Source organism: Rhinolophus sinicus, chromosome 6 (assembly GCF_057876585.1).
Source record: "Rhinolophus sinicus isolate RSI-liver-muscle chromosome 6, RSI-T2T, whole genome shotgun sequence".
NCBI lineage: Eukaryota > Metazoa > Chordata > Mammalia > Chiroptera > Rhinolophidae > Rhinolophus > Rhinolophus sinicus.
In genome coordinates, this window is record NC_142506.1 from 30930880 (window position 1) to 30944476 (window position 13597).

At 39.2% G+C, this 13597-nt stretch overlaps 1 protein-coding gene across 2 annotated transcripts in view; it reads left to right on the top strand.

The window, feature by feature from the left end:
- The first annotated feature begins 547 nt into the window (after positions 1-547).
- The window catches only part of RNF19A (ring finger protein 19A, RBR E3 ubiquitin protein ligase), a 54231-nt gene continuing 41181 nt past the window's right edge, over positions 548-13597 (top strand). The window contains exon 1 of one of the 2 annotated variants that reach the window (XM_019757643.3): positions 548-834. The gene's annotated coding sequence lies outside the window, so the exon portion shown is untranslated. Of the gene's footprint in view, positions 835-1375; positions 1569-13597 lie in introns of those variants that run through there. The other variant, XM_074317081.2, reaches the window with a different exon arrangement.

The following is a 13597-nucleotide window of genomic DNA, read 5'->3' on the forward strand; positions in this document are numbered from 1 at the left end:
GCCCCCGCGGAAGACTGAGGTCTATTAAACCTACGAGTAAGGGCGTGGGTGCACCGCCGCTCTCGGGGAAGGACACTTCCTAGAGGAGAGATGCAAAAACTCGCTGCAACATCCCGTCTCCGCTCTCCCCAGGGCTGCCAATCTAGCAGGTGAACCGTGAGAACACAAAAGGAATGAAGACGTAATGGCGTTCGAAATGCCAAAAGCCAGGGTCCCCAAGTGCAGCATCTCCCTTCACCTCGGAAGCAGCCCCACCCGTCCTTGGAGGAAGCACCTGCCCCACAGCCCGGCCGGCTCCGGGCGAAGAAGTCCTGCGGGCCGAAGGGGCAGAAAGAGCCGCTGTTTGCTCCACGCAGGACTCAGGCTGCGGGGCCGCGCACCGGGCTAACCAGGTCGCAGGTAGGGCGCTCCTGGGCGGGTGCGGGGAACACGTGCGCGAGCGGACGACCGCCTCCCATAGCCGACTGCGGCGGCCCGTGGGCGTGACGCCATGACGTACGGCACGCGGGCGGCGCGGCGGGGCGGGGCGGGAAGGGGACGGGGGCGGGAGGAAGAAGTGGGAGGAGGAGGCGGAGACAGCGGGGCCTGAGGGAGGGGGAGAATGGCAGTTGAGACGCTGCTTCCCGGGAACAGCCGTCAAGACAGAACTGCGGAGGAGGAGTTCGGGAAAGCGGCCGTCGCGACCCCTCCTCTCCATTCCCTCCGCCCCAGCTGAGAGGCGCCTCGGCGGGTCTGAGGCACTCTCGGTACTTCCTCCGGCTTCAGCCGCCGCCTCTGGGAGATGGGCCTGCTCGCCCGCAACCCTGCGCCCGCCGCCTCTGTGAGGAGTTGAAGGTACTGGCGGGCACAGGAGGAGGCTACGCCCGGGAGCGGGAGGGCAGGGGCGGCTCCCGTTTCCGATCCGAGGCGCTCTGCACGGCCGCTGCCCTCGCGCCCCTCCCCGGGACGGAAATGTTTTCGGAAATCCCACGGGAAAGGCGCCCCCTCTCGTGCTCAGCTGAGGGCTCGAGCGGGCGCTGGACCCAGGGCTCAGGCCTCGAACTGGTTCTGCGTCCACCGCCCGGCCCTGGCCCTGGCGCCCCGGTGGCAGCGCGGCCTGAGGCGGAGCGTGGGATCCGCCCCGAGCCCCGTCCTGGCCCGGGTAGTCTGTGGAGACCGCAGCTGACCCGGCCGTGTTGTGACGGGCCGAGGCGGCTCTCCACTCGAGCACTTCACCAGCCCCTGAAGCGGGCAACATCGAGGGCGGCCGCCGCGGTGAGGCGGCAGGGGCGGAGCGCATTCCTGATGGGTGAAATCGGCTCTAACGGGACCGATTTCCGGGCCTCGCTGCAAATTCGGGGCTGGGGCCAGCGCCCCACCCCCACCCCCTTGCTTGGGAGGCATGGTCCAGGGAAAGGGAGGCATGCTCCGGGGAAGCTCGATCAGGAGAACTGTCACCCTCTTGAAAAGCAGAAATTCTACAGATGAAAAGTGGTGTAAGCTTGGAGAAAAGTATGTATTTAAATAGGGGTCTCCCAGGATCGTCTCCCTCTTAAACCTTCAGGGAGTTCCCAGCCTTCACGCAGAAGGTAACGCCACTGTTTTTAATTTCCAGTTTTTCCTATCATATGGGTTCCCGTCTACCATTGCTCTTTTACCCGTTTCCATTAATGAAAAGAAAAAGTTCAGGGTTCGTTAACCTCGTGATAAGGGAAGTAAATAAAAGGGGAGAGTGGTTAAGGTTGTACATGGGAAAAGGGTCTTAATTTATCCCATTGGCCCCTGAAAGTAGAAATATAAGAACGATGCTTTGTTCTGGTTAATATTTACTATCCAAAATGTTGCAGAATGTTCTGTTGGGTTGACGTTGGAAGGGACAGCGTTTAAGTGCCGCTGCAATTTTCAAACCCAGATGTTGGCTGGAAATGCTAGTTTTAAATGTTAGTAAACAGTGGTGGCGTAAACACTCCTTTGCCCTGACCCGTTGCCATAAAATGTTTGTGATCTTTCCATTTCACTTTTTTGGGGTAAGAATGTGGCTGTCTTTATTTTTATTTTTTTATTATTTTAACCTGGATTTCTTGACCCTTTTGGTTATATGAAATCTGACGGTCTGCCTAAATTTCGTTTTCAGTTTTGCCATTAATCATCGTAATGCGCATCTTTCTTCTTCTGTTTATAATTAAGCTATTACCGTATTTGTCTGTTTATGCTTCCTTAACACCCAGCTGTCTGAACTGAATTAAAATGTAAATACACTTTAGAAATGTATTTAGAAAATGGCGATGATCTATTGTTAACTCCTATTTTCAAGTGTTTCCTTGCAACTTACAATTCCAGTGAGGTACCCAGCAACAACAAAAAACCTTTTTATTAGTTTAATATTCGTTTTTATTATAGTGTACAATATAACTTAAGTTTAAATTTCGTGTGTCCATGGAAACTATTTTACTGTCACCACAAGGTGTCTTTCTGAGGAAAAAATTACATTAGGTAACTAACGTTATTGTTATTTTTTCAATATCTCTGACTTCCAATGAGGATTCCAGTAAGATTCTTTTAAAACTACAACATTATTTTAGGCATTGAAACACAACCCAAATGGTAGCTAGCTACTTGAAATATTGTTTCATCGGGGGATGCCTCAATTAATCCTTAGAGTTTATATTTAAAAAGTCCATTTTACTGTCATCTACTGTGTTTCCCTGAAAATAAGACCTAGCCAGACAATCAGCTTTAATGCATCTTTTGGAGCAAAAGTTGGTATGTCTTATTTTACTATAATATAAGACCCGATCTTATATAAGACCAGGTCTACTATAATATAATGTAATGTAAGACCGGGTCTTATATTAATTTTTGCTCCAAAAGATGCATTAGAGCTGATTGTCCGGCTAGATCTTATTTTCGGGGAAACACAGTAGTGTTGGATTTTTTTCTTTTTTTTTTGTGACTTTTAGAATTTGGGGTGCTTTTTCACTTGACTAAATGAAAACATTTTTTCTACCTAACATATGAAAGATACTAAGATTAGTATCTGTGTTTAGCATCTTGGTGAAAAATAAATGCATTTCAAAAATTGGAAATAGGGGATGCCATAAAGTAATATTTTTGCAATTGGGAATGTAAGACACTTGGGGTCTCCTCTTTAATGGGATCATATTGAAAGATATGGGATTCTTATGGGATTGTTAGATGGAATTAGATATAGGTAATTTGAAGCAAACTTTTTAAACACTTGAAATAATTTTGTATATTATGGCAGGTTTTGATTTTATCTTAAACACTTATTTAGATTTATCATAAATTCTTTGGTTTCTAATCATCCCCCTCCCCAAACTTTTTTTTTAATCTGGAGGGCACTGAGGATTGAAAAGTGTAGTTTTATGAATTTTTCAAAGGGAAGAAGGAAGACAATTATTTGTGATAACCTGTAAAAGACCCTAGTCAAGTGTTAGGCAGAGTAAGCTGGGGATAAATTTTGTTGCATTACATCTGAATTGCCTCCTTATATTTCTTCTCTACTCAGGTTATAAAGGAAATCTTAGAGAATTGTTATTTGTTTTTCTGATGCTATGGAACAAGTGACAGTTGATTGTTACTGGCTGGTTTCCTGCTGTCTAAGTTTTATGCTCTTTTATTATTTGAGGCCCATATAAAAATTAGGCCATTTGGGGCATGAAGGCCAAAGAGATGTTGAATTTCTAAATTTACATTTGATTGCATATTCCATTGTATTTGACAAACTAGCACTAGTAGTTTTTTGAAAGGACCCGTGGTCATATATGAAATACATTAGCTTAAAGATTTTGGTTTAACTCCTTTTGAGCAAATTATTAATTACTTATAGAGAAGAGCTAATTTTTCCTTAGGTGATTTTTTTTTTCCTCCAATCAGGAGTAATTATTATTTTTCTTCAGTTTTTGTTTTTTTTTAAGTCCTGAAAGATCAGTTCTTTGTTAGCTGACAGAGGATGTGTAACATTGAAACAACTATGTAAGGACACCTGCACAGTTCAAGACTGAGGGATAACATTCCTTTGCTAAACACATCTGTATTTCAGATGGTGGTAGACTTCAACCAAAAAAGGCAATGAAATCATTTTGGATGTTTAAAACTTGGGTACTTCATTTGCTTCTCAATAGCTATCATATGTCAGTAATACTTTCTGTATTAAAGTGGGAAAAAAATAGCACCTTTTGATAAAGTAATTTTTGTTTGTATTGCTCTCTTTATAGCCCTCAGTAAAACCTGAACAATTATGTTTATTGGTAACATTTTCTTGAAAGCAGGCCATTAGCCTTAAAAGCATTATATATTCTTGTCCTACTGATATTACCTAGTATTTTATGTTACAAATAATTTGGTAGCGATATACTGCTTGTTAATTTGTTTTGGAAATCCTGTTTGGGAGAGTTTTTTCCTCATGTAAAAGCCTCAGTAGGGCATAACTGATGAGTTCTGTCAGCCCTCAAATAAGGTTGTGCATTGAATTATAAAGCAAAAGCCTGCCTCAAATCACCCTAGTTTGTTTAAGCCCAAAAGAAACTTAAACTCAGTCTTAGGGCCAAAAAACTGGATTTGGCCCCTTAAAATAATATACACTTAACAATTTTCAACCTTTGTCCTTCTCTGGAGACCCCTGAAAGTATAAATAGCCCCACTGTAATGTGAATAGCAGGCAGGGTGCCAATTTGAGAAGACACTCTGATAGAGGTGAGCCATAAGGAGGGAGCAAACTAGTTAGAGGAAGAAGGATCAAGAAACCAGAAGGTATTGGGAATGTGATAGTATTAGACTTCCAGATAAATATTATAAACACAATAATGTATTCTAAGTTATTCTTATACATTATCACAAATGAGATAATACATTTGAAATTTATAGTTGATGTGTAGGAGATAATGTAAACTCAATGATGGCAGGGACCATTTTCTTTGTTCACTCTTAAGCATGAAGCCTGACAGTAATACAATAATACATGTTGAATAAATATTTGCTAACTGAATAAAGTATGTATAACGTAAAGTATCTATTTCTTTTGGGGAGTAAATTTTATTAAATTTATTGGGATGACATTGGTTAATAAAATTATATAGGTTTCAAGTGTACAACTCTATAATACATCATCTGTATATTACATTGTGTGCTCACCCCCAAAGTCAGATTTCCTTCCGTCACCATATATTGACTCCCTTTACCCTTGTCTACCCCGCCTTTTCTCTGGTAACCACCATACTGTTGTTTGTGTCTATGAGTTTTTGTCTTGTTTGTTCGTTTGTTGCTTTCAGTTTTATATCCTATATATGAGTGAAATCATGGTTCTCAACTTTTTCCATCTGACTTATTTCACTTAGCATGATATTCTCAGGAGTCATCACAAGTGGCAGTATTTCATCTTTTCTTATGGCCGAGTAATATGGCCGAGTAATATTCCATAGTGTGTGTGTGTGTGTGTGTGTGTGTGTGTGTGTGTGTGTATATATATATATATATATATATATATATATATTTATTTATTCCATCTTCCTTATCCAGTCATCTATCGAAGAACACTTCGGTTTCCATGTGTTGGCCACTATGAGTAATGCTGCAATAAATGTAGCAGTACAAATATCTTTATGAGTAGATACCCAGGAGAGGGATTACTGGGTCATATTGTAACTCTTTTCTTAATTTTTTGAGGAACCTCCATACTATTTTCCATAGTGGCTGTACCAGTTTACATTCCCACCAGCAGTGTATGAGGGTTCCTTTTTTTCTCCAACCTCTCCAACACTTGCTGTTATTTGTCTTATTGGTAATAGCCATTCTAACATGTGTGAGGTGGTATCTTATTGTGGTTTTGATTTGCATTTCCCTAATAGCTAGTGAAGTTGAGTATCTTTTCATATATCCATTGGCCGTTTGTATGTTTTCTTGAAAGAAGTGTCTGTTCAGTTCCTCTGCTCATATTTTAATTGGATTGTTTGTTTCTTCATTGTTGAGTGGTATGAGTTCTTTATCTAGTTTATCTAGCCCGTTATCAGAGGCCTTGTTTGCAAATATCTTCTCCCATTCGGTTTGGTTGCCTTTTTATTTTGTTGATGGTTTCTTTTGCTGTGCAGAAGCTTTTAAGTTTGATATAGTCCCATTCATTTATTTTTGCTTTTACTTCCCTTGCCTTTGAGGTCAAATACATAAAATCTTCTCTAAGACCAAGGTCCATAAGTTTAATATCTATGCTTTCCTCTATGCAATTTATTGCTTCAGGTCTTATATTTAGGTCTTTGATCCATTTTCAGTTAATTTTTGTGTATGGTGACAAATAGCAGTCTAGTATCATTTGTATTTGGCTTTCCCAGCACCATTTATTGAAGAGGCTTTCTTTTCTCCAGTGTATGTTTTGGCTCCTTTGTCGAAAATAATCTGTCCATATTTATGTGAGTTTATTTCTGGGCTCAATTCTGTTCATTGGTCTATGTGTCTGTTGTTGGTGGTTTGTTTTTTTTTTTTTTTGCCAATACCATGCTGTTTTGATTATTGTTGCTTGGTAGTATAACTTGAAGTCAGGGAGTGTGATACCTCCAAGTTTGTTATTTTTTCTCAGGATTGCTTTGTCTATTCGGGGTCTTTTGTGGTTCCATATAAATCTGATGATTTTTTTGTTCTGTTTCTTCAGAAAATGCTATTGGGATTTTGATGGGGATTACATTAAATCCATGTATTGGTTTGGGTGATATGGCCATTTTAACTATGTTTATTCTTCCAGTCCATGGACCTGGAATATCTTTCCATTTCTTTGTGTCTTCAATTTACTTTAATAATGTCTTGTAGTTTTCAGTGTATAGGTTCTTCATATCCTTTGTTAGATTTATTCCTAGGTATTTGTTTTTGTTGCAATTGCAAAAGGAATTTTTTTTTCCATTTCTTTTTCTGAAATGTTATTGTTAGTATATAGGAACACAATGAATTTTTGTACATTGACTTTGTATCCTGCGACTTGACTGTATTTGTTTATCATTTATAATAGGTTTTTGGTGGAGTCTTTAGGGTTTTCTATATAAAGAATCATGTCATCTGTAAAATGTGATAATTTGACTTCTTCATTCCCAATTTGGATGCCTTTTATTTCTCTTGCCTCATTGCTCTGGCTAGGATTTCCACTACTGTGTTGACTAACAGTGATAAGAGTGGGCATCCTTGTCTAGTTCCTGATCATAAAGGAAAAGCTTTTAGTTTTTCACCACTGAATATGACATTAGCTGAGGGTTTGTCATATATGGCCTTTATTATGTTGAGATACTTCCTTCTTTACCCATTTTATTGGGTTTTTAAATCATGAATGGATTTTGTGTCTTGTCAGATGCTTTTTGTGTACCTACTGATATGATCATATGCTTTTTATCTTTTATTTTGTTAACGTGGTATATCACATAGATCAATTTGCATATGTTGAACCATCCTTGCACCCTTGTAATAAACCCCACTTGATCGTAATATGTTACCTTTTTAATGTATTGTTGTGTTTTCAATTTGCTAGTATTTTGTTTAGGGTTTTTGCATCTGTATTCATTCGAGATATTGGTCTGTAGTTTTCTTTTTTTCTGTTATCCTTGCCAGGTTTTCGTAGAAGAGTAATGTTGGCCACATAAAATAAGTTAGGAAGTTATTGCCTCTTCTTCAGTTTTTTGGAAGAGTTTAAGAAGGATAGGTATTAAATCTTCTTTGAATGTTTGGTAGAGTTCACTAGTGAAGTCATCCGATGATCTTAGAGGTCCGCTTTTTGGGAGGTTTTGATGATTGTTTCAATTTCCTTTAACGTATCTATTTCATAACTTTATCTACAGTAGGGCTATCTAATAGAAATATGTGAGTCATAAATGTAATTTAAGATTTTCTTTTAGGCACATTAAAAAGTAAAAAGAAACAGATGATATTAATTTTCATAATATATTTAAGCCAATATATTCAAAATATTATTGTTTCATCCTGTATTAATGAATGACTTTACATTTTTTTTATTCATACTAAGTCTTCGATCCAGTATGTGTTTACACTGGACAGCATAGCTCTAGGGGCATTTTGTATGAAATGTTTTCTTTCCACAGGAATTCTTTTCTTTGTCTTTTTTATAGTCTTTTCCTAACTGATGGACCTTTCTTTTGAGACCAAATACAGAAGCTCATATGTCATTTAACTGAAATTACTAAGTTGAATCGAAAGTCAGGATATCTGACTTCTCTTAGTTTTACAACTCCTCCAAAATGACTGTGACTTATTCTCTTTCCCTGTATATAAAATGAGGGAAAATGTGTTATGTATTTCACTGAGTTAGTATAAATTACGTCTTTGAAACGCTCAACTACTCAGTCAAGGCTGTTAGGAAAGAGATCTCTTTCATTATTAGTAACTTGTCATAGCAAGTCTCAGTATAAAAACAAAAGGAGTAAGTCCCCACAAAACTACTGCATTTGGAGGTCCTGTTACCTCCTCCACTGAAATCAGTTGCAATGCATAAATCAAGACAAGATGCTCTTGTAACATAGAATCAGGAGAGGTGATGAGGTCTGTTTGGCCACCAGATTTTAAACCTCTGATCTATTTAAATATTGCTTGAACTAATCTATCTGTTTTTGTTTGTATGAATAACTGACACTTTTTATATACTAGCTGTCCTTAAATCAAAATCATGAAACAAGGTCCTTTAGAAAGAGGGGTTGGGGATTGATAAGTGCATATAAGCGGGGGAAGTAAAACAATCGTTTAGAAAAGCCTATCATCACATGGTATGTGATGTAAAGCACAATGACTAGTTCTTTTATCCACACCAAGGTGGCAGTGGTTACCTGGTAAGCAATTGTACATGGCCAAATCACATACATAGTTAAATCAAATAGCTATCTCCTTATTGCCATCCCCATTCATTTTTTTAATAAAAGAATGTTTTTTATTATGGATGAATATCCTTTGGCTTTTTGCATAAACAAAACACACTTTACTGATATCCTTCGCCAGAATTTCTGGAATTATGTAGGTTGATTGGTGACCCTCAGATATGTTCATATCCTAATCTTTGGAACCTGTGAATGATACCTTATTTGGAAAAAGAGTCTTTGCAATATAATTAAGGATTTTAAGATGAGATCATCCTGGATTGTCCAGGTGGGTCCAAAATCCAATGACAAGTTGTCCTTTCTAGGGAAAACAGAGGTCATTACAGGCAGAAGGGAAGAAGACACACAGAAGAGGAAGAGGCAGTGTGATCACGGTGGCAGAGATTGGAGTAATGTGGCCACAAGCCAAAGAATGCTTGTAGTCATCAGAAGCTGAAAGAGGCAAAAAACAGATTTTCTCTTGCAGCTCCAAAAGGAAGCATGGCCCTGATGGATTTTGGACTTTCAGCATCCAGAACCGTGAGAAAATAAATTTCTGTTGTGTTAAGCCACCCACTTTATGGTAATTTGTTAACAGCAGCCACAGGAAACTTAACATACAGTCAAAAGTCTTTAGTAAGCCAAAGATCTATGCTTATCTTTGTTTTATATCCTGCATTGTGACTATCAGAGACTAGACAGTTCTTCTTTAGAATTCTGATCCTTTCTTAGAAATATCAGAGGAAGTGTCTTAATACCCTCAAGTTTCAACAGGTCTAAGAAGGATATATCCTATATGGTACTTGTGATTTTTTGTCACATCACTCCTTTATTCCTCCCAATTTGCCCCTGTTTTGCTCATGACTTCTTAAGATGTAGTTTACATTTAGGGGACAGGGTGAGTAAAATATTGATAGGGATGAAACCAAAAGGTTTTGTCTTATGAAAGCATAATTCCTAAAAGGTTCGTTTTCCACCTTTTCTGTCTCCGTTACTGGATCCTCCTCTTCTCCGCAATATCTTAATATTGAAATGCCAGAGGGCTCAGTCCTTGCCCTTCTATATTTACTCCTTTGGTGATTTCATCCATGCTCATGATTTTATACACCCTCTGTATCACAACTTCTCTCAAATTTATATCTCTAGGCCAGACTTTCTTCCTGAACTCTAGGCTTGTCAAATAGGTATTTGGATATACATTCCCACCTAAAATATAAGAAGCAACTCAAACTTAAATGTCTATAAATGAACTCCTGCTCTTAGCTCCTCCCTAAAACTTGTTCTTTTCACAGCTTTCTCCATTTCAGTGAATACCGTGTTTTCCCGAAAATAAGACCTAGCTGGATAATGAGCTCTAATGCGTCTTTTGTAGCAAAAATTAATATAAGACCCGGTCTTATTTTACTATAAGACCCAGTCTTATATTAATTTTTGCTACAAAAGACGCATTAGAGCTGATTGTCCAGTGTGGGGACAGAGTCCCAGAGAGCAGTTTCCAAGCTCTAGACCTCACGTGGCAAGGTGCTGACTCAGGTAGTGGATGGCCATCAGCTGTGACTAGTAGTTGGCCATCAGCTGTAACCAGTTAGCAATTAACCCCCAGTATAACTGCTGTGGTTATGCTAGGGGGTTGGTTGGGTGGGTGGCAAAGAAGCGGCCAGTGGATTGTGGATCATGTGGAACCTGCTTCCTGTGTCTCCAACCCAGCTGCCAGCGAGAATATAGTGGTATGACTCCCCTATCTATGGCTCCGTGGGTGTTCCTTTTCGGCCTCACCATATCCTGTGTTCTTATGTGGGGAGCAGGACCAGAGACCCTGCATGACATCCGGCTAGGTCTTATTTTCGGGGAAACGGTAGAAGGATAGGTTCCACAGCCAAATAAAGTTGGTGCAGTGTTCTGAGAAGAGCAGATGGGTTTTCAAACAGATGGCACCTGTGCATGACTAGTGTTTGTGAAATAGTTCCAGGTTTGTAGCCTTTTCACTCTTTGCATGTCCATGACTTGTTTAAAAGACTCACTGTGTCTCTTGATTGCTGATTTTTCATGTTGGTCTTTAGTTTGATGCTTCCCGGGAGTCTATAGTTATATATCTAATGCATCTAATTTGATAGTATGTTTAGTATTATAGTTAAACCTATTTTCTGTCTTTTGAATTCTCAGTGAGAAAACTATAACAATGATAAACCTTTATGATTGATTACCTGCTGCATAATTCTTACCTAGGTTCTTCTGTTTTCTTTAGAAAATGCTCCCTTGTTTTCTTCCCTTATAAAATTAATAAATATTTCATTTTGTATTGCATTTTTGGTCTCACTTTGGGGGACATGTTTAAAAAGAGGCTATATGAATGCTGTGTAGCCAAAGTAAAATAGACACATTTTGCTTATTGTGCCTGTTGTTTCCCAAGAGATGTTGTTCCTTCTGAGAATTACTTTACAAATTGAAGAAAATTTTAAAAATAACTTCCAGGACTTCTACCGAACAGCTCTTCCAACCTGTACTAAATCATTGTAAATCATTGTGTGTGCGTGTGCGCATGCTTAATTTTATTATACATATATATGTATGTGTATGTGTGTGTGCATATATACATATATACACATACATACACACATACATACCAGGGGTGCTGTTGTGCAGGGGACCCTGCTGGGTCTCTGGTCCCGCTCCCCACATAACGCAGGATATGGTGAGGCCAAAAAGGAACACCCACGGAGCCACAGGTAGGGGAGTCATACCACTACGGTCTCACTGGAGGCTGGGTTCACTGGACGTGCGACCTGCTGTCCGTTTTGTCTGCAACCCACCGACGACTCTCTTTCACTCTCCTCCACTCCCCTTGGCTCTCCTTCGTAGCCGCAGCAGTTATATTAGCGGCTAATTGGCTAACTGGCTACAGCTGACGGCCAATCAGCCACAGCTGACGGCCATCTACTACCCGAGCCAGCACTCCTCCACGTGAGGCCGAGAGCCTGTAAACTACTTTCTGGGGCTCTGTCCCCACAGGTGCCAAAAAAATGTATACACATTTTAAGAGATGTTATCTATGCTCAAGCAGTAGTTCGCCATAATCAGAAGTGTCTGGACGCTGATGGTAACCACTTTGAGCACCTCTTGCAATTGCAGAAGCCAAACGTGACTTGTATTCACCTTCTGTTATCAGTATATATTGATATTACAATTAATACAGTTTTTTCCTTTCTTAAAATGTGTATACGTTTTATGGCATCCTCTGTATATACACGTGTATATATATATATATAAAACAAAATTAAGCACGTGTGAGCACCTGTGTGTGTGCGCGCACACACACATGCACACATAATGATTTACCTAACCAAAAGTCTCTTCTCCTACCCCTCATATTCTTTAGGAGAAAGAAGCAAATGAACTTCCAAAATTGGAGAGGCAGGATGCTGTCATTATCAATTTTTATTTAAAAACCAAACTTCCAAAAAAAGTGGGTAGGACAAAATTAGCTCAGACAATAAATACTTGTCCAAATAGCAGAATTATGCAGATTAATAATTTAATTTGTAAAATTCAGTTTGCAAAGACGATACTCATTCCACTGGATTTACTGAGAAAAGAGTATACAGTGGTACCTCAGTTTTCGAACATAATCCATTCCGGAAGGCTGTTCGAGTTCTGAAACGTTCGAAAACAGCCGACAGCTAGGCCTCAGGATCTTGCACGTGGTGGAAGCCAGGTGACATGTTCGACTTCCAAGGCATGTACGAAAACCAAAGCGTTTACTTCCGGGTTTACGGCGCTCGTAAACCAAAATGTTTCTCAACAGAGACATTCAAAAACCGAGGTACTACCGTACTAACATGAAAGAATTTGGAGATTAAATTTTTAAAAGAACAAAGACAATTATTTATCTCAAAAAATCTTAATTATGCACTTTTAACCTAGAGTACGCTATATATTAAAACTATGTATTTGTATATTAGAATCATAGTCTTTTAGAACCAAGGAACCTTAGAGATTATGTGGTCCAGCCACTTTTACTTTCAAATAAGGAAATTGAAATTCAAAAAAGTAGATAGACTTGGCTAAGATGTCAGATTAGGTTTATATTTCCCTTTTATTGATCTGTAGCAAGGATTATTTTAACCAGTTCAAAAAATTTTTAACAGCTAGATGCCTGTTTTAAACCCTGTTTTATAACTTTTTCGTGTCTCTGGACACTCGATCACACCTTGCCAGCATTTTGCACTATGCTTTCCCTACTATTTCCCTATTGGTGTATTGTTTGCCCTGCTGAACAAAGATGGCCTGGAATGAGCTAGCCAAAATGTTTTTAATCTTTTTTAATTGAAGAAATGGAATGAATAATGCTTTTTCTTTCTGCAACAGCTTACATTTTGTAACGGATTGAGTAATGAATATTATTTGTAATTAGTATTATTAAAAGCGTAAAGTACCATACTGTTCTGTTCTACCTCACAATCAAGAATAGGCTTAAATAGGTAAATGTGGCAGTTGTGTGTTTGTGAAGCTATTGAACAGCTATCTCTTTGGGGAAGCTTTGTAAGCATATGGGAATAATTTATTTTAAATTTTTAGTTTCTGTTTTTGGGAGTTATAAAAACTATCTTAAAGGATAGAGCTTAATGTATATTTGAATCTTGGTAAGTTTCACTTTCTAAAAAACTTGCTGGAAACTGATACTAGCGTCATGCTAATGATGTGTTGAGTTACCCCTACTTCCTCCATTTATAAGTAGTTAAGTTGAAGTTGTCCCATTTTTAATA